This window comes from Desmodus rotundus, chromosome 5 (assembly GCF_022682495.2).
Source record: "Desmodus rotundus isolate HL8 chromosome 5, HLdesRot8A.1, whole genome shotgun sequence".
Taxonomy (NCBI): domain Eukaryota; kingdom Metazoa; phylum Chordata; class Mammalia; order Chiroptera; family Phyllostomidae; genus Desmodus; species Desmodus rotundus.
Genome location: NC_071391.1, coordinates 124,223,708 through 124,244,884, shown reverse-complemented (window position 1 = coordinate 124,244,884; position 21,177 = coordinate 124,223,708). Strand labels below are relative to the sequence as shown.

The 21,177-nt window shown below is 49.2% G+C and overlaps 1 long non-coding RNA gene across 1 annotated transcript in view; it reads left to right on the top strand.

Moving 5' to 3' along the window:
- The first annotated feature begins 2,174 nt into the window (after window positions 1-2,174).
- Window positions 2,175-21,177, top strand: part of LOC139440964 (uncharacterized) — a 99,291-nt gene continuing 80,288 nt past the window's right edge. Inside the window, exon 1 of the long non-coding RNA XR_011651295.1 lies at window positions 2,175-2,265. This is a non-coding gene — a long non-coding RNA (uncharacterized lncRNA). The remainder of the gene's footprint in view (window positions 2,266-21,177) is intronic.

Here is a 21,177-nt window from a genome sequence, read left to right as displayed (position 1 = left end):
CTGGGGCTGCTTATTGCATTTGCAGGTTCATAAGAGAATGTGTGTGCTTTATAAACGGAGCAAATGCCTTATGTTTCTGATTGATGGGCCATCAGTTGCACAGTTGTTGGGCAGTGATTGATTTTCCAACCCAGCTGCTCCAGCTGTGCCACAGATGCTCCTTGTCTGAAGTCAGAGGGCGGGCGTTGTAAGCCATGGAGAAGATCCTAATTGGAGTGATCCCTGAGAAATCGGCCATGGTAATGGCTAACAGCCATTAATTTGGGGCTTTGCTTGGGGTGCTAAACCACAGGTCTCCCTTCGTAATTGCCACTCCCGGCAGGATGGGCGCCATTTTGAAACTCACAATGGCGCTGGTGGGGCCGAGCGGAAGCATTCTGCACAGTTTGTCAAACCAAAAGTCTTATTTTTAAAATATCATGTTTAAAATGCAAATGAACACATACCCATTTTAAAGGTCTTAAAATGTATCGAAAGGTAAAATGAAAAAAAAATTAATCACACTTCCACTGTCCAGAGATAACCACGGTTGATACTTTGATGTATTTTATTTTGATTATTTTATTCTATGTGAGTGTGACATACACACTTTTTCAAAGTTGAGAATATGCTTCAAACAGGAGTTTATGTCATGCATTTTCTCTTTATGTCATCATAGGGATCACAATATATGCCTTTACATTGAAAATAAAATTCCCGAATGAGCAAGTGGTATATACAAGCTTGATTACAGCTGGAGAGAAAACATTTGACAGCAACACGGGGTGGCAGTGAGACCCCGGCAGATGCGCAGAAGACGTGGCTGACAGGGCTTTTGTCCAGCGGTACTTGTGCCAGACGCCTGACCGGTAACGCAGTGACATGAGTGCCTGCCTCACTTCCCTCAAGGGGTGGTGAAGTGCCCTCCTGTGCCAGCACATGGGACTCAGCTGCAATAAAGGGAAAACATCATCGTTACTCTATAAGCAAGGAACAAACTCTCCAAGTCTGTCAGTTGCACCCATTGTACGTGTGTTTTCTAAACAGAGCAAATGCCTGATGTTTCGGATTGGCAATGAGCTGCGGAGGTTATGGACCATTGCAGGAGCCGGAGGGCGTCAGAGAAGGCAGCCCGATGCCCTCATTTCCAAAGTGACGAGACTGAGGAGGTGAAGTGTCACGTTCACTTGAGGCCACAGTTCAACGGAGGCAGTGTCAGACTCTGAAGTGGTCTGGATTAGTGACTTGTATCCATATAGTGGCAGCTGTGACACCAGTGAGCAAACCTGTTCTGGTAAACCGTTGAGTTGCACAAAGAAGAGACGTTCTCTCCATGCCCTGGTGCTGTGCCTGAGTGGGGTGGCACCAGGGACCCTGGGAAGGAGCCAGAGCTTCGCAGAGACACTTAAGAGGAGATGCGGGGAGGAGGGGAGCAGGCCCTGCTGACCTGCAGGATGAGGGGACAGCAAAGAAGCTGGGAGTGAGAGCACCTTCCTCCAACGGCTTCTGCTTGGAGGGGGGAGGTTTAGGGGTACAAGGCTTCCAGCCTCCCTTTTTCCAACTGCAATATCATGACCTCGTTTATAATCTGAAGTTTACAACGAGCTTTCAGGAAACTTCCCCTCTGGTCCTCACAGTACTGCATGTAGGAGGAGCAGGAGGCTTTACCCCGGCTTTGCAGGTGGAGCACAAGTGCTGAGAAACGTCACAGCCTTCAGCACAGGGTGAGGATATCTTAGAGCCCATCTCCACCCCTCTAGGACTTTCTGGAGGTTTCCCAGGAAGACGGTGTGTGAACCCATACGCAGTGTGTAGGTTTCAGGCTCCAAGCGCAGCTAACTCCCTGTCCTCCCTGCCCAGCTTCCGGCAGGTGGTCCTCAGCCCCAGCCCCACCCCATGCCCCGTCAGCGCAGGGGGCTCCTCCCTGGATGGTCCCAGGATGCTGAGGCACCCTTTCCCCACCCCCAGCCTCAGCCGCTCCAGCTTTGAAGAGGCCGGTTTGGTCCTATTTTCTCAGTTTCTTCGGACCCCCTCTGGCCACCCAATCTCAGCATCTGGGTGTTCCTCCCAACCCCAGCCTTCTCTCCGCCTGGAGTTTCTGAGACTGAGCCAGTGAATCCCATTTTGCTGGTAAGTGGGGAGAGGGGCACGTTGGGAGGAGGGGCGTGGCGCGCGCACAGCTGCCCACCATCAACTCCGGGTAAGCAGGCCAGGAAACCTGGGCCCCCAGTGAGTGAGACAGTGAACTGCGCCCGGAGAAAGGAAACCTCAACCTTCTGAACCCAGGTCGGTGCAAATGGTGATCCCGTTTGACAGTGCAGAGCCGGCCGGAAGGGAAGGCCAGCGCCCAAGGTCAAGGGCGCTGTGCAGCCCGAAGGACGGGCTCTGGAGGCCGGCGTCTCCGGCTGCAAACTCGGCCCGGGCTCCGGCTCCCGGCTGGTGGGACGCAGGTGCGGGGTTTCGGTCGCCAGGTCCCGGTGCGGGGCCACGCCGTTAACAAGACCCTGCGCCCCAGCGGCCTCCCGGAGGCGGACGGCCTTTGAAGCGCACAGCCTGGATTATTTAATATAATGGAACAGTGTTAGACTCGACCCATCAGAGACATAAATTTCCAGGTGTTTTAAATTTGTTTTCCCGTCAGAATGGTAAACGACGGATAGTAAAATTCGGCACCAGGTTGTGGCTGTCGGCACAGAGCGGGTCAGTCTACGCTCAGGTGGGCACGCGGCCCAGCAGCCTGGGGTCCACCAGAGATGGTGGAGCCCACGAGCTCCCCAGGACGAGTCTCTGAGCTCGGAGAGGTATTCATGCCAGCGCTGGGCGAGGGGCCAGGCCTTTCGTGTACAGGGGGGTCTCCAGGCACCTATACCTCCTGCCCACGAGGGTCTCCCACCCAGACATCTGTGCAGAGAAACCCACAGTCCCTCCGCCCCCCCCAGGTTAATTGGGGTGCGAGGGCCTGTAACACCTATAACGAGGTTTCTGTTGCCCTTGCCAAATTCAATTATGGGTGCATCTGCTTTCTGATTTTTCCAAGATGGTTTGATTTAAAGGGAGGGACGGGAAACCCCAAACTACAAAGGACCAGCCTGCACAGTAGCTTTTTGCAGACAGAAGGTAAGAAATTCTGACCACTTTTTCCAGACTCCTGCTTTTTGAGATGTGTCAGAATTCATAGGGTGACTGCTGAGGATAGATATTACTCTGAGTAATTCTGGAGAAATCCGACCCTTCAGCCCACTCCCCACAAGACCTTCACCCGTTGGCCTTCAAAGTCATAAAGGATGTCCACGTTTTATAAGGCGGGCTTCCCTGCCTGCTGCCCCCAAACCTACTGTGATCTGTCAGTTTGGATGGAGAAACCATTTGACATTTGCTTCCCAAACAGGAAGCACTGCCTCAGAGAAGGTGGAAACCCCAGAAATTAGTTCAATTTAGGAGATGAAAGTAGGGAAGGCAGTTGCTCCGTGCCAGTAAAGAGATTATCATTCCCTATTTGCTTGTGGGTGGGCCTTAAACAGGGGACTGCAGGAGGCAAAAACCCCTAATGAGACTGGCAGCTGTACTGAGTTCCCTCTGTTGGTCAGCGTTGCACGTGTACCTGTGTGAGTGCACGCGTGTGGTGGTGGGGGCGTGGTGGGGGCATGGGGCCAGGGAGAGAGGATGCAGAGGTGTGGAGACACGTACGGTTGGCTCGTCCTCAGAGAATTTACACCGTAGTTTCTAGCAGAAACGCGCAGTTCCAAAGCCATGTAGGAAGAGTGCCAAGGCAACAGAGCAGAGACATCACTGGGACTGAAGTGGCCAAAAGCCAGAGATGGGACACATCCTTTTTTGGTTCACTTGGTCAGGGGGAGGCTTTCTGGAGGAACTTGAAAAGTTCCCAGCAGGGGCTGGGAAAAGGCACGGGGAGGGGTGGGTATGAGCCAAGTGAACAGATGGGGTCGGGGGCGGGAGGGGGCCATGAGAGAGGGCCGGTCAACACCAAATTCAGCTTCAAACGGACCCAGGAGTTCTCAGAGAGCTAAGAGCCCCCACTCGCCCTGCTGTGGTGTTTTTAGCCCTTAATTTCTTTCTGAAGACAATCCCTGAAGAGCAGGGGCGTCCCTCAGAGGTCAACTTCTGGAAACAGGAAATAGTGATTAGCGAATCGATTTATTAAAGCCCTGAGATCCACTGGGTTATAAAGAGCAGTTATGTGTTAACTGAAGACAGACCTTGGCCCTGGAGGAGAGCTCTGGTTCTCTGAGAAGGCGGACCGAGACGACATACCTGAGATGCACCCAGGCCCCACCTGTGTGTGAAATTCCGGCAGCCCAGATCGGCTGATGACAGAAATGACCGTAATAAACCAGGGAGGCCACAAGTCAAACAAATAATTTGGTTGACAAATAGGAGTATAAACAAGACCTTGATTAATGAATTTCCTAATAGTTCTGTGTTTATTGACATTAGCTCAGCTTGGTCATTAGTCCTGACATTGTCCGTATTTGTTGTATGGTGTAATATCTCCCATTTGTTCCAAGACTGCTTTGTAGCTTTTTTTGTTGGATGTTTTATGTCTGTAAATCCTGTCCCCCTGAGTGGCCCATGAGCCCCCGGTTCTGAGAACCCATGTGCTTATTGAATGAAGAGTAAGGTCACAGAATTTCCTGGGAGGGACAAGTCGAAAAGTGAAAAGAGCCTTAATTTCAGCATCTTAAGCCCTTGGCGTCAGGCTGGGAACCAGGTTCTAGGGCCCTCTGACTATAACTTTTGTGGCTTCTAAACTAGTTGCCTGATCCTGTTCTGCTTTGATTGCTCTGTCTTTTGAGGGAATGAATCATTCCAGCAGGCGTATCCCTCTCCAGGTGTTACAGGTCTTAAAAAAGAGAGCACAGAATGAGGGTGTAGATGAGAGAACACACTACACGGAGTGGAGGAATCCCATACAACAAGAGCTTCCCCGTGGCTCACTTGGCCATGACTTAGACTGCTTCTAACAGAGCTTACCTTACTAGTGTTTTGGGGGATTTCAGCTACGGCCTGTGCTGGCCAGAGCCCAAGACAGGGTTGTCCTGGGAAGGTGCCAGTGTGCCTACAGTTAATTGCCGATCACTGGCCAATGCATGCCAGGAGCCACTGTCCTTGACAACATTCCAGCCCTGGTGACTCTGGCAGTAAGCTTTAGAAACTTGGGGAAAAGCAAAGGCAGGAGGAGTTGAAGCTGTAAATGCCAGCTGTGTTTTTATTGGTCGTCTGCAACTTCAAAGGTTCCTGTTTAAAGGAGTCACAAGCAGGTATCCAGTTGGCTCTCCGAGCTCCCAGCCTTGATGCCTTATTGATTTTCAATGTGGCTTGACTCCCAGGTGGGCAGACTTCAAAACGGTCTGTATTTTTCTGCTGTCATGTTTCCATCCCTGTTAGTTTCCATCTCCAGCAAGATTCCGGATATGTTTGAGAGCAGCTTTTCCTTCTTCAGCTTTCTCTCAATAATTTTCTTCTGGGCAGGATTTCAGGCAGCCAGGGCCACTTCTGCTGGGCTGTGCCTTGCATCGTTTGTACAGAGCCAGACCAGCTGCTGGCAAGTGTGAGGGAGAAGACGCAGTCCCTGCCCTTCAGGGGGTCAGTCCTACTGGTCCACCTAGCACACTTGGAGTCTAAGTGTGTTCTAAATGTGGCACAATGGGAGGTGTGGCCAGTGGTGGAAGAGGGGTCTGTGACTTGATGGGACCTCCCAGTTTAACACACATTCTTCGTAACTGACCTCAAGCCAGCTCAGTAGTTTAGTGAGCTATTGTGTGCCCAGCCCAGGGACTAGAACATTCGTTACATGCCTGCTATAAGCCAGGCCCTGACCTTCACTGATATTTACTGGTAGCTTTCCTTAAATTTCATGTAAATTCTAAACTGCTCTGGGAGGCATGTTGTTCTTAGCTCCTTATTATAAGTGAGGAAGCTATTTTGCAGGGGTTTCATGACTTGTCCGATTTCACTTAGCAAACAGAAGGTAGAGCAGCATCTGAGCCCTGGGCTGCTCTTGCTGCCACTGGGTGTGCGCCTGTGCGCCCACCTGGGTTGTGAGACAAGGGAAGAGCACCAGGAACTTGTCCTCTCTCTGGCAGACAAGCCTATTTACGTGGAACCAACGAGCCAGACGAGGTTTCTGTGTGGTGATGACAAGCAAACACTTCTACAGCATCCACTGAGCACAGGGACTAGTCAAGTACTTCATCCATATTAACTAATCCCGATGAGGAACCGGAGGCACAGAGAAGTCGGGAAACTCTCCCGAGGTAACTCAGCTGAAAAATGTCAGAGTTGAGATTCAAAACCCAAACCCAGAGTGTCTCTTAGACACTTTATTGAGTTTCCGGACTGCCAGAGCGGGATGCCAGGAGTGCAGACTGAGCCACAGGAGGGAGGTTCTGCCTGCTCCCCATACTTGACCTCTTTAAGCCCCTGAAGAACAGTGAGGCAGGCAGCCAGGCCTCCGTGTTACCACCCTGAACAGACGAGGCACAGATATGTCAAGTGGACGCCCAGGTTACCCAGACCTCAAGCCAGCCTCCTGTCTTGTCACTGAAGGGGTTTTCTATAGGAAAAAGTGTTAGGACATTGAACAGATGTTTGGTCACAAGTATTACATCTACAAACTAGGACATACAGTCTCCTAAACCAGCACAACTCTTCTCCATGCTGCTGTGGTCACACAGTGAGGTGGGAAGTAGTATTTGTGAAGAAAAGAAAGAGGTAGGGCAGGTGGGGGAGAGGCTGGGTGCAGGTCTAGGGGGACTTCCCCGTGCCCGGGCACAGGCCTTCTGCTCTGCAGCCTGCCTGGCTCCGCCGTGCGGGAAGAGAGGCCTTTGAAGTCACAGACCACCAATAAAACTGCAGCTGGCACCAAGGCTTACAGGGCTCCAGGCGTGAGATTTTACACCACGAAGGGGCTGAGCCAGCGCTGACAGGGTTGGAATGTGCCCTGGACTCCCCTTTCCTCGGCAAGAGCCACCAGGGTGCCTGAGCCCCTGGCCACCCTGTCACCCAATCAATCAAGCCTGCAGTGAGAGCCCATTAGCTGCCACAGGAAAGTGAGAGAAGGAGCAGTGTGTAGTGGAGGTGTGTGCCCAGGGCCGGTGCACATGCAGCGCACCGCCGCAGTGCCAGCACGCTGTGAGTCCAGGCTGGCTGTGAGCGCACAGGAAGTTCTCTGCTAACTGATGGTGGCCAGACGGCGCGGCCACAGGTGGGGAGAGGGATGAGGACCCAAGTGGTCCTGGGGTAACCTCCTTAGGCTTTAGCATGAACAAAGAAAGCCCCAGAGCTGGACTGAGAGGCCACTGTCCTTCCCCTTCCTCTTCCCCCTCTTTCCCTTGTCCTCCTCCCTTCCTCGGTCACCTTTAAACTATGATTTGTGTCTGGCCCTGTGCGGGGAGTGGCCCTGTATCTCCTCTCCAAGAGCTCATAGTCTGAGATGGGCAGAATCCTTGAGAATGGACTTTGGATCAGGACCTGGAGGAAGAAGGTGAAGAACAGGGGAACCTGGGCAGGCCCTATGGCAGCCCTTATAGCCAGGAGTACAGTGGAGGGCATCTTTCTCGCCCCTGCTCAGAGTTTTCTAGTGCCCTGCCCCCTTCCTCTTGGGAAGTAGCTGTTGATTCAGCCCTTCTGAGGTGTTTGGTGATGAGTAGATTAACTTCCCTCGGAGAGGGTGAATGGGAGGGGGAGGGGTCCCAGGGATTGGGCTGAGTAGGGAGAGGCATTATCTGGAAGTGTATCAGGGACAGGAGCTGGGAATAAGCAAAGGGATGAGCAGAGGCTGGAGAAGGAGTGAGGAGGTGCCGTGTCTTCCCTGTGGGTACTCCCAGAACACAGCAGCTGCCTCGCCTGGGCATAGATACTTAAGAGAGGAAACCTGTTAATTCAAAGGAACGGAAACCTTAATGGGAGACCGTGGAGTCTGCAGGGCCAAGAGAGACTTGAAGAGCAGAGCAAGGGAGCATTTTGGTGTCCCTGCACTCAGATCCCACTCCGTGGGCAGTTGGCTCATCCGGCCTCCTGCTCACCCACTCCACCGCTGTGGTCTTTTAGGAAGGACCGGGCCTGGGAGATGACAATGCTAAAGGAACTCTGGGTGTCAGGAGTTGGCTTCTCCAACCGTGCAAGGCTTTTGTCACCCATGTCATCACTTGTCTTAGAAACGTAGACTCATCTCTTCAGCTATGGGATGAGTGAGGGTCAGCACCAATGAGGGGAGAGTGAAGTGAGCAGGGCTGGTAGACCTGGTCAGACACACAGAGACAGCATCACCCACCGGGGTTGTTGTGCCGGACTTGCCACGTCCTGTCTGGGGTTGTGGGGAAAACATCATCATTCTGGTCGGACCTTAGGAAATGGGGAGTTGGGAGACATTTTTATTTTCCCTTATCCTGAGCACCGAGCTTCTGCACCCACCACTAAGTTAGCCTTTGACATTTCAGTGGGATCCCATGAGGAATCAGTGGGCCTACCTGCTGTGTGCAGACACCGCGATCACAGTACATGATGTGATTAACCCAGCTAAGTCCATCCACTGTTTGCTAATTGTTGAGACAGGCATTAAATATGGAGAAGACCTCTCTCTAGGAACATTGACCAGGAAATTATTAAGGATGTCTCATATGATAATGAGGCTGGCAGTTTCAGTTTACAGAATGTACACAGCCAGGTGAGGCTTGTCCCCTGCAAGGTAGTCAACTAGCAAAGCCAGCAAGCTTTGGGATGTGTGTGCTTTGCTACACACCCTGCCTTGTTCCAAAAGGAAGTCGAGGTCCCAGTCAGTGAGGACTCAGGTACTGCCGAATGACGCCCATTGGATGTGGCAAAACATTTGATCAAACCATGGCTGGTTTTGGAAGAGAACACACGCGGTCTGAGGTGGCAGCAGTCTGGAGTGCCGAGAGGGGCTCAGAGGGCGGTGTGTGTTGGGTTGTATCTCATTGCCCTAACTGCATCTCGGAAGGGTTGGTGAAATCAGGTCAGCATAAACTGGTCTGCCGAAGTGGAGGGAAGGGATGTGGCTTCACTAAGGTGCTGCTCCGCTGCCTGCAGCCTGAAACCTAAGCTGACCAAGAGTTCGGTAATTTGGAGCCTCACTGGGTTGAAAAAGTGTGATATTGTGATTTATAATAAGAAATACATATTCCCTGGCACAGAGCTCCTAAAACTCTTGGAATTTCCTAAGTGGTGAGAGCTATGAAGGTGTCTTTCATGTTAATGAGGGACTTTAAGAATGCCTGTAGGTCACCCAAGGGGAACCAACCAACTGATTAGAGGGCTGAACTTTCAGTCTCCCCTCCCCTCCCCACCTCTGGGGAGGGGAAAGGGCTGGGGGTTGAATCTATTGCCAATCTGTAAGCATGCCGATATAATACGAAGCTTCCATAAAACCTCACAAGGTCAGTTTGGAGAGCTTCCAGGTTGGTGAAAATGTGGAGGAGACTCGGGAGGGCGGTGTGCTTGCAGAGAGCATGGCAGCCCTGTGCCCTTTCCCCATACTTGCCCCATATGTCTCTTCATCTGGCTGTTGATTCATCTCCTTTAATATCCTTTGTAATAAACTGGTAATCTAGTGAGTAAACTGGTTTCCTGAGTTCTGTGAGCTGCTCTAGCAAATTAATCAAACCCAAGGAAGGGGATCATGGGAAGCTCTGATTTATAGCCAGTTGGTCAGAAGCACAAGTGATAACCTGGATATGCAATTGGCCTCCAAACTGGGGAGGAGGGGGAGGGAGTCCTGTAGGACTGAGCCCTCAATCTGTGTTAGCTGATGCTGTCTGCAGGTAGGTAGTGTCAGAATAGAGTTGAATTGTAGGACAGCCGGCTGGCATTGGAGAATTCCTTGGATGTGTGGGAAACCCTCCAAAGCACATTGGAATTGGTGATCAGAATCACTAAAACGCCAGTTGCTTCTGTGCCTCAAACTGAAGCAGAGGGTAAGAGGCATTTGAGAAGCCCAGACTTGGCAAGGATGAAATTAGTATTCTGCCGTGCAGCAGTGCTGGGCCTGCTGACGTAGGTGGGTACCAGGCTGTGGCCTTCCCCACCAAGCCTGCTGTTTCCGATGGCCTCAAGACAGTGGCTGTTAAACTGAGAGCTCTGGCAGAGCCCAACAGTCTCTAAGGGAAAGAACAGCATGCAGGCTTAAAAATTACAACTGGGCAAGAGCTTTAGTGGTAGTTTCTTACACATGGGATGAACAGAAGCAAAAGTATTTCAGAAGCACTTGAAGAAATGACTTTACCAAAAGAACCGTATTCCTGGCATTCAAAGCCTATTCAATAGTTAAAACCATTCCTGGGTACCCAGTCCTGAACTAGCAGGAAGGAGCTCGCAAAATCTGTGTAGCCCTCCGAAAAGTTGTTATTCTCCAACCACCATGCAGGTGTGGCCACGAAGAACAGGACAAGGGGGTCCTCCCCAGGGAGCACAGGGTTCCATCTGCAGAATCTACTTGGAATGATGACATTGGAAGCCAAAGCCCTATGTTAAGAGTAACACACACACAATGCAGAAAATCTGAAAAACAAAGATAAATTTCTTCCTTCCCATGTCAACCTCCCTCCGACTCTACAAATAACCTGTTATTCTATCACATTATAAGATTTCTGTGTGAGTTAGGCATTTCCTAGGAACATCTATTCATATACTTACTTGATTTCACATCTATGTGCTGTGAAATTGGATAATGCTATATTTACTGTTTGATACCCTGCTTTTTAAACTTAGCGCCGTGTTGTGTCCTCTCTTTTCTTCTCAGCCGTGACTTTTAGTAACTGCATAATACTCCACGGTGCAACTCTCATAAAGTTGGACATTTAGATTATTATTTTTCCTACCTTAGAATAAATGTCTTCACGAGGAAATGCCTGGGCCACAGGCTACAGACACTTCCACAGCTTCATCCAGACTGCCCATCTCCTTTAGCATGGCTGTTACCAGTTGGCCCTTCCTGCAGCCATGTTTGAATGCACCCATTTCCCACTGCCTCCACCACATGGGCTGCCGATCACTTTCATCTTGGAGGTGATGAGGTCTCAAACCAGCTCTTTGGGGTGGAACCCTTGCCTGAGGATGTTTTCATTTAATTTTTTTTATCTTGGCTCCAGCCCCCTGGGAAGATGGCGTACTTTTTCGTATTCACACTGAACGCCTTCCTCTGATCATCTCCTGGCCGATCTGCATGGAAGCCTGTGAGTGTCCACCAACATGACATCTCTAACCTTGAACCTCATCTTCCAAGACGGCTTCCATGGGTTCCTGTACTTTCCGCAGGGTTGCTGCTCCCTCACGGCAAATACCCAGGAAAAAGAACGCCTGAGGGTGGGAACACAAGGAAGCAGGAATCCCCCAGCCACACACCCTGACAGGCTTGCAGAGAGTGGTGGTTCTCCGTGACTGCGACCGCTCTTATCCAGTCTGGTGATGTGCTGTTATCACATGTAGAGATTTCTGACTACAAGAAAATGAGTCGTACTGACCTCCAAAAAAAAAAAAAAAACCCTAACCGAAAAACACTGTTGACGTTTTGGTGTACACGTTTCTAGAAGTTTCTACTCTACATATGTTTTTCTCAGAATAGAGATTATTTAAATGTGCCACTTGCTTTAAATATTATAGCTTCAAAGTTATTAATATTTGTCATAAACCTTTATAATGGCTGCACAATACCAAAACATAGACCTGGGATCAGGAAGCATCAGGGACTAAAGGGAGGCCAGGTGGCCTGATTAGGGAAGGGTGTCCACTGGCAGGGAGACTCCCAGGCCAGTTAAAGGCCACTTACAGGAGTCCTTGAGCGCTAGCTGGTGCTGCTCGGTGGGTTGGGTGTCACCCCACAAACTGAAGGGTCACTGATTTGGTTCCTGGTGAGGACACACGCCTGGGTTGTGGGCCAGGTCCCCAACGGGGGGCACATGAGAGGCAACCAATGAATGTTTCTTCTGCACTTTGATGTTTCTCTCCCTCTCTTTCTCCCTCCCTTCCCTCTCTCTAAAAATAAATAAGGTCTTTAAAAAAAGAGTACTAGAAACATTGGGGGTCAGTTTGTAAAGTATGTGATCGTCTAACCACTGTGCTTAACCTGAGACTAATACAGAATAATATTGAATGTCAACTACAATTGAAAAATAAAATTTCAAAAAAAGTCCATTTTCAAGAGGGGCTGGCTGGAAGTGGGGTGTGGCTAGAGGGTGGACGTGAGTGCAGGAAGGAGCGACATTAGTGGGAGGTTCGCTGGAGCCTCTTTGCTTTTCGTTTTCTAAACCATACAGTGAAATCAGTTAAGCCTCTCAGCTGATGCCTGTAAAACACTCTAGAAGGTTCTCTAGACACCCTCTAAAGAAGGACTATCATTTAAACTCCCCTAGTTATTGTTTTCCCCTGAGAAGGGGGTCCATGTATAAAAGAAAATGCTAAAATAAAAATAATAAAAAGAAAGCTATCGGCAGCTGTAGGACTTTCTCACTGCACACCGGCCTTTGCAAGGTGGACAAGCCCTTGCTGTTTGAAAAAAAAAAATGTAGCCAGCACTCATTGGATTAAGAGTGTAGAAAAGCAAACGTGTTCAAATCTTAAACACATCATAATTTTAAGCATCCACAAGTGTTTAAAAAGTGTTAGCTGCTATGAGCACATACATCCATTCACTAGTTAAACATCATAACCTGTTTCTTTTCTAAACACGTGGGTAGGAGAACAGAGGACGGTTAACATGTTAAACACACTGACATGTTTACAATGTGTTGCAAGAAGGTGTTTAACTTTTTGTGTTCCAAAGCTAAACACTTTGGAATTAGAGGGTTGGCTAATTCCACCTCCAGTTAGTATGACTATCACCTTGGCTTTGGGCAGAGGCCCCTTTGGAAACACGGACAATCCTGGTAATAACCTAGATTTCATGCAGTGTAGGACTAGGCTGCTTACTGCCGGATCTTGGGTGCAGATGAAACATTTGTTTCTGGAAGCAAATCATAAAGGGAATTAGTCCTGAAGGCATGAATTGCTGGACCCAGCCCATGCTCTGGGTTAGCATGGCCAATTTCTTCTCTCAGGTGTTCCTTCCATCCTGTTGGTAGGAGCTTTTAAAGAGTCCCCAGACATAGGCCAACCAGGGCCTTAGTCTCTGCTCCACACTGGCTCGCGCTTTCATGGAGAATAAATAGAGCCCTGGAAGCTAATTTGGAAAAAGGGATAGAGGGAAGAAGGAGAAAGGAAGAAAGAGCGAATGTTTGTTTTCCGTGGCTGCTGTAACAAACTGCAATACACTTGGTGCTTAAAACAACGGGAATTTATTATCTTACAGTTCTGGGGGTCAGAAGTCCTGAATGGGTCTCTTTAGGCTAAAACCATGTGTCAGCAGGGTTGGATTCCTTCTGGGGCTCTCGGGAAGCATCTGTTTCCTTGCCTTTTCCAGCTTCTAGGGGCCACCCGCATTCCTTGGCTTGTGGCGTTCCTTCACCTTCAAAGCCAGCAGTGGGCGGTGGCGTCTTTCAACACTGACTCTGACATCACTGATTCTGCCCCTCTCTCACCTCCCTCTTTTACACGTACAGGCATACCTCAGACATATTGCGGGTTCAGTTCCAGATCAGTGCGATAAAGTGAGCCGTAATGTTTTTGCTAAAGGGGGACCTTGCTTTCAATTTGTAAATAATGCAAGTACTATGAAATGCAACAAAGTGAAGCGCAGTAAAACAAAGTATGCCTATAATGACCTCTGTGATTACTTCGGGATTACCTGGATGATCCCGAATAACCTTCTTACGTCAGTTTATTAACAACCTTAATTTCCCCTCGCCATGGAACACATCCACGGGTTCCAGTGGTTTAGAACGTAGACCTGTTTGGGGAGGCATTATTCTGCCTACCACAGGGAGTTGTGACAAGAAAGGGAAAGAGAGAGAGAGAATAGGAGAGCAGGAATTACCCTAAATGGAAATCCTGTTCTTGCTGGGATTAGAGACGGTCTCGGACAAGCACTAGACGATGGCCTGGGAGTGTGGGCCAAAGAGCAGGGACTGGAGCTTGACAACTGTGCAAGCCGTTTCAGGGGGTCCAGGTCCCTCTTAAAATTCATTGTATGGGTTACGGTATGGGCTAGGCTACTATAACAAAAGAAGCACATTACTGTCTCATGGTAATAGTGGAGATAGGCAATCTAGTGCTGTTACGATGGCTCTAGCATCCCTAGGTATCTGGTTTCTGTTTTTTAGGACCAAGGATTTTACTCCAATTTTTCTCAGTGTGTAGCCTGGAGGAAAGGACCAAAGGAGGATATGCCTATTCCTTTTAAGGGCATGATCTGGAATAGAATTTCTCAGCCTTGACATTGTTGACATTTTGGGCTGGATAATTCTTCATTTATGAGGGAGGGGCTGTCCCATGCAATGTAGGATATTTACCAGCATCCCTGGCCTCCACCCATTAGACCCCAGCAGCACTACCCAGTTGTGACAACCAGATATTTCTGCAGGGGTGGGGAGGAATCACCCCCCATTGAAAATAACTGATTTAGAAAAAGCCTGTTACTGTTGATGTTATCCTGTTGTCTGCCACATAGTTATAGGGTCATAGCAAGCTGGGTAGTCACACGCCCTTCTAAAACTTGGGAGTTCTATTGGAAAGAAAGAAAGAAAGAAAGAAAGAATGAATGAATGAATGTTTGGGGACAACTAGCAGTCTTTGCACCCATCTCAGGTATCGGGACAGCCAAATTACTGAAGTCCCACCTCATATGTGAGATTATGGCCTGGAATTCACAACTGGAGGGAGGGATTAAAGGTGGTCACCAGTAGGAGACATTTCTAGGGATCTTGCAAGAGCTCTAGATGCTCACGTGGCACCCCCTGGGCAGAGGTGCCTGAAGGGGCTGGGCCACCATTGGAGCCTGGCTTCCAGAGCTGCGGGGGTAGGGGGGGACCAAAGACATTTCTGGGAGGCAGGAACTTGCCATTCTGATACCATGCATCATGCCATGTGGCTTGACTGGGTGCTCTCAAGCTTTTGTTCTGTCTGCAGGGGGGCTGGGGGGACCAGGGGGACCTTGGGGACTCACTGGGCTGCGATCCATGTAAGGTAGCACGTTTAAAAGAGACAGAACTGGGTTGTACTTCTGTTTCTGCCGTGTTGGCGATGTGACTCTTTAGTACCTTAGTTTTCCGTGTCCATAAAATTAGGACAGCATCCTGTCCTGCACTGAAGGAGGTGGTCGGCAGGATGGAAATCAGACCGTGGGTGAAAAAGACTTAGTGCGATCCCTGGTACTTTTAGGCACTCGACAGATGATGCTCACTTATTGTGTCAGTCCCCAGATGTTTACAGTAACACAGTAGCCTTCCTCCCTCATCTGCAGTTCTGCTTTCCATGGTCAACTGTGGTCTAAAAATGTCAAATGGAAAATTCCAGAAAGAAAGAATGCATAAGTTTTAAATTGCGTGCCCTTCTACGTAGTGTGATGAAATCTGGTGCTCTCCTGCTCCAGCCCACCCAGGGAGTGAATCATCCCTCTGTCCAGCGAGTCCACACTGTACTCATATGTGCTTCCTGCCTCTTAGTCACTCAGTGACTGTCTAGGCCGTCAAACCAACTGACGCAATATCACAGCGCTTGTATTCAGGTGACCCTTATTCTCTTTAATTATGGCCCCAAAGCACAAGCGTAGCGGTGCTATCAATTCGGATATGCCAAAGAGAAGCTGTAAAGTGTTTCCTTTAAGTGAAAAGGTGAAATTCTTGACTTAAAGAAAAACTCATATGCTGACATTGTTAAGACCTATGGTAAGACTGAATCTCCTATCTATGAAATTGCCTAGTTTATAAATATGTATAGGAAAAAACGTGGTACACAAAGGATTTGGTATTATCTGCGGTTTCAGGCACCCACTGGGGATTTGGAGCCTACCCCCTGCGGATCAGGCAGAACTGCTGGACCTGCTGTATATGAGGCTCTGTGCTAGATTCTAGGGACGTGACCATGGCAGTGAGCAAAGGAGATTAGGTTCTTACCTACTCGGTAGTTATATCGTGGTGGTCACTACTGTTATTATTGTCATCGTGATTCTGGAAACGGGCCTAGAGCTTGACTATCTGCCAAAGGGTGGGTGAGGCTGAGGCAACAAACTCTAGGGCTGACTATGCAGGAAGGAGGCTGGATGGTGAGGCAGGTATGCCGAGGCCCAGCCCGCGTGTTTGATGGGAGGGACCAGTTGGGTGGGGAAGAGTGGAGAGTTGACTAAGTCAGAACAGCAAAGACTTGGTCGTATGGGCCAGAAGCAGAGATTCAGAAATCCCAGGGGATTCGGAGGATATGAATTGAGGTGGGGCTGCCATCTCAGGAAGGACAAACGGGGCAGGGAAAGATCAGCCACAGAAGGGAGGCAGGAGCACAGGGACAGGCAGCTGCATGGTGGAGCTGCTGAGAGACCTGGGTGAGGTCAGGGGGACTACAGGGGCCACATTCAGGGAGGCCAGGCTTGCTAATAAGGCAGGGAGTGCTGTGTCCTTGGGGTGAATGGGGTGCTCTACTGGCAGCGTAAGAACAAGTTTAGGTCAAATAGGACAGCCCCTCGCTTCCTGGTTCCACTGCCAGCCTCGGCACTATGGCACACCTCTTGGCAAGCAGATCATGAGGAGGAAGGTCACCTCCATTAAATCCTCCTCAATTAATGCCGGCTCTGGGGCCATGAGTCTCAGACTTTTTCCTTTGACAGCTCACTCTTCGCAAAGTAGACGACTCACATACTCCCATTTACTAAAATGGAACCCTTTCTTTTTCGAATGCCATTTAAACACCATGGTCAATCATAATCGCTTGCACCTCTCATTTCACGATTACTGTCTCGGCAAAACCACAACCAAAGTTAAAGCCGACTCCGCAGTTGCTCCATGCCTGCTTGGGGGAAACAAACACAACCATGCTGAGTGGTCTCACTTCAAATTCATGCCCACGATTTTCAAGGATGCCTTCACTTGCTTCCAGGTCATCCTCCTCTCTTCCCCTTGCCGGCGCACTCTCCCACCATCCCAGATGGCACTTGACACCAGACCCCTCAGGCCTTCCTGCTGTGTCCCTCTCCCTCTGCTGATGATCTCCTTTCCCCCTTCAGCAGCAAAGCTGGAGTAATCAGAAGAGAACTTCCATAGATTCACCACCACTTCTCCCTGCCTCCCCGCATCTGCCCTCACCCCCTCACCCCCTCACCTCCTCACCCCCTCACCTCCTCACCCCTCACCCCCTCACCTCCTCACCTCCTCACCTCCTCACCTCCTCACACCCTTGTCTGTAACTTGGACTTTCCACACACCTTTCTAGCGCCAACCTCTCCACCTGCAAAATGATCTTAATTCCCCTCCACTTACCTAAGGACATTGCTCGAGCCAAATTGCCCACTCCTCTCCTCTGTCCTTGATTGTCCATTATATCCTGAATCATTTCCATTAGCACAAAGTATGTGATTATTTTCCCAATTTTATAAAACCTTCTCCTGAACCCACTTTTCCTGCAACTTTTTGTTTGCTCCCCATTTGCATCAAAACTGCTTCAGAAAGTTGTCTGTACTTACTCTCTCCAGTTTGTTCCCACCTACTCTCTCTCTCTCTCATAACAACTGTATTGAGATCTTTGACATATAAAATTATTACATTTAAGGTGTACAACTTAGTGTTCTGATATATGTATACATTGTGAAAAGATCACTGTAATCAGGCTCAGTAACTTGTCCATCTCCTCTACATCGTTACCATTACATGTGTGTTGAGAAGATTTAATTTAAGATCTATCGTCTCAGCAAATTTCGAGTGTATAATACAGTACCGTTAACTATCGTCACTGTTCTATTCACTAGATCTCCACAACGCCTCCTTCTTACATAACTGAAATGTTCTGCTCTTTGATTAACATCTCATTCTCCCCACCACCTGCCCCCCGCCCGCTCCTGGCACCCACTGTCTACTCTCTACTTCTATGAGTTCGACTATTTTAGATTCCTCATATAAATGAGATGATGCAGTATTTGTCTTTCTGTGTCTGGATTATTTCATTAGCATAATGTCCTCCAAGTCCTTCCATGTCGTCACAAATGGGAGCATTTTCTCCCCCTCCTCCTTCTCCTTCCTTCTTTCTTCTTCACTAAACAATATCCCATTGTGTGTATGTGTATGTGTGTGTCACATTGTTTTATCCATTCCTCCATAAGGTTTAGGTTGTTTCCTAAACCTGCTTTTAGGTTGTTTCTGTACCTTGGCTTTTGCCCAATACTGATCCACGTTCATTCTTCTGCATGTAGATACCCAGTTTTCCCAGCACCATTTGTTGAAGAGACTATCCTTTCTCCATTGTGTGTTCTTGGCATAAATGTGTGGATTCCTCCTATTCTCTCTTAATGCCCCTCTGATCAGCTTTTTGCCCCTAATATTCAAACGACTGCTCTTGTTGACCTTCATACTTCTGCACCCAGTGGTCAAATGTCAGATTGGACCACTTAGGTGATCAGCTGCATTTGCCACAGTTGATCACTTTTTCCTCCTCAATATGGATGTTCACCCTACTTCCGGAACAACACGCTCTCTTTGTTTTCCTCTGGACTCACAAGTTGCTTTTTCTTGGTGTTTTTTGCTGGTTCCTCCTCATTTCCTTGATTTTTTAGGGTTCATGTACCCTAGAGCTCAGTCCTTGGTCCTCTTCTTTATCTACATTAATTTTTTTCATGATCTCATGGCTTTGTATAGCAAACATCCCTGATGATGCTCAAATTTAAATTCATACTTCCAGCCTTCAGATCTCCACTTGGGTGACATCTCAAGCTCAACATGCTTTCCAGAGTTGCCCCACCCGCCATCCCCACCTTGCAAACCTGCTCTACCCACAGCCATCTCTATCTCACTTGACGGCAACTCCAGACTTCCAATTGTTTAAGCTCACAATCTCCATGGCTACCATCCTGGTTGGAGCCTCTATCATATCTCCCCTGAATTACTGTAATAACCTCCTAATTGCTTCCTTCCACCTTTGATCCTCTATAGTCTATTCTCAAAACAACAGCTAGAGGGAGTCTTAAATTTTAAATCAGATCATGTCATTCCTCTTCTCAAAACCATTCAATGGCTCCCCATTTCCTTAAGACCTGACAGGACCTGCCAGCCCATCTCACCTCTACCTCTCTGAACTCACCTCGTACTACCCTTCTTGTTTACTCCATTCCAGCCTACTGACCTCATAGCAGTTTCTCAGACACACCAGGCATGCTCCCCTTTACAACCTGCACTGTCTGTTCACTCTCCTGGAATGGTTCTTACCTGCTCCCTCACCGCACTCCAATCTTTGCTCCAAGGCCACTATCTCAATGAGATCTACTCTGATTCCCACATACACCGCCACTGGCCTAAACTCAATCCCAGTCCTCCTTACCCCATTCTACTTTTTTTGTTTCCATAGTGGTAATCACTTTCTGACATACTATGAAATTACTTATTTGTAAATGTTTATTGTTTACAGGCCTCCCCTAGATAAAATATATCGTTTATGAAGGCAGAGTTTTTGTGTGTTTTGGCTCCCCAATGAATCCCAAGAGCCTAGAACAGTGGCCGGCCTTTAGTACCTGCACAGTAAATGTTTGTTGGATGGATGCACAGAAAACCGTTCCTGCTTTGGGAAAGGCCTCCGTGAAAGACGTCTGCCGTTCATCCATCTGTGTGTCTGTCTGTCCACCCATCCGGCCTAATCATTCCGTCAGTGTGTTTTGGGTGCCTGGTCATTGTTTTACCTTATTTTTGGCCTGTTGGCAAAAATGGTGTTGACCCTAAAAGAACTCCAGTAAAGTTAGGGGGGGAAAGTCCAGACACAGGAATCATGGAATAGGACTTGTTAATCTAAGCTAGAATTAAAAGCATAGACGCTGTCACTCTGGAGGGCTGGCGAAAGAGGGATAGCACAGTGTAAATGGCCTGGCACTGTGGTGGATTTGAGGGTCTAAAGCTCAAAGAGCCTTTAAGGGCCCCATGTGCTGCATGTCCTGGGGACACTGAGAATCTGCCGGGAGGGAGCAGGGCAGGGGCCTCTGACAGTCCTGGGAACAGGCAGCCTAACACGGGAGCCCTGAGGAGGAGGCTATCTCCTCTGGGCGTTCTCCCCAGAAGAGAGGGGAGAGTTTTAGCCCCTGGGACGGGTTGCCACCCAGCTGCCTGTGTTCAGGGAGCTACCACTTCCTGATAGGCAGCAAGCACCCTAGATGCTTATTGGGGAGCTAGAACTCCCAGTGGCAGCAGTGAGAAATGGGAGCTGAGAGGCCGGGCCCTGGCAGTCCTCAACCTGGGATCCTTCTTCTCGCCCCTGACTGTGCCAAAGGCAGAAAGGAAAACAGTCCTATTCCTGTAGCCCTGAACCAAACAGCTCACAGCTGGTCCAGCTCACCAAAACAAATAAACTGGGTCCCCCGAGATTTGTAGAATCTGAATGGGCAACACCCAGCCCCTCTTGCTCCTCTTCTTTCTTGTGTAGCCCAGTGAAGTCTCATAGGGAGGGGAGGGGAGGTGGTGAAACACACAAACATTTCTGGAGGTTAGGCTGTAGCTCAGGGAAGCCTGCAATGAACAGGGACTTAGGGACGGAGGCAGCTTGGAAAATTCCACTGCCTACCCCGCACTGCTTGGTGTTAGCGGCACGACTCAGGCCAGGCAGTCCCGGTGGAAGGGTGGGCCCGGGAGTAGCTCGCCCAGCTCTCCACCTCTCCACAAAGAGCTTGGAGCGGCCTCTTGTACCGGGTAGCTATTTAGACGTGGACACGAAGACTGCAGTCCTCAGAGCGCGCACTGGCATGGAGATCGCTCAGAGCACTGGGCCGGCCGGTCCCATCGCCACTGCTTTTAGCTTCCTCCTGCTTCAGAAACTCTTGTCGCCAGGTCCCTCAGTGAATCCTAGCTTCCTTACCGAATGCTACCTTCAGACTGTGCAATTTTGATAAAAATGATTCCCATTTATTGTCGAAAGCACAGAGAAATTAAAAGAAGAAAATTCCAAGCATTCATAATCCCTCCCCCGACCCCAACCCTGAGATGGCTACATTTGGGTACACAGGGCCAGACTGTGACTATACATACATGCACACATGGTCAAATACTTTGCTGTGTTGTTCAACCATCTGCGTTCTCCCTGGTGCCCTCCCTCCCCTCCTGTAAGGTCTTAGAG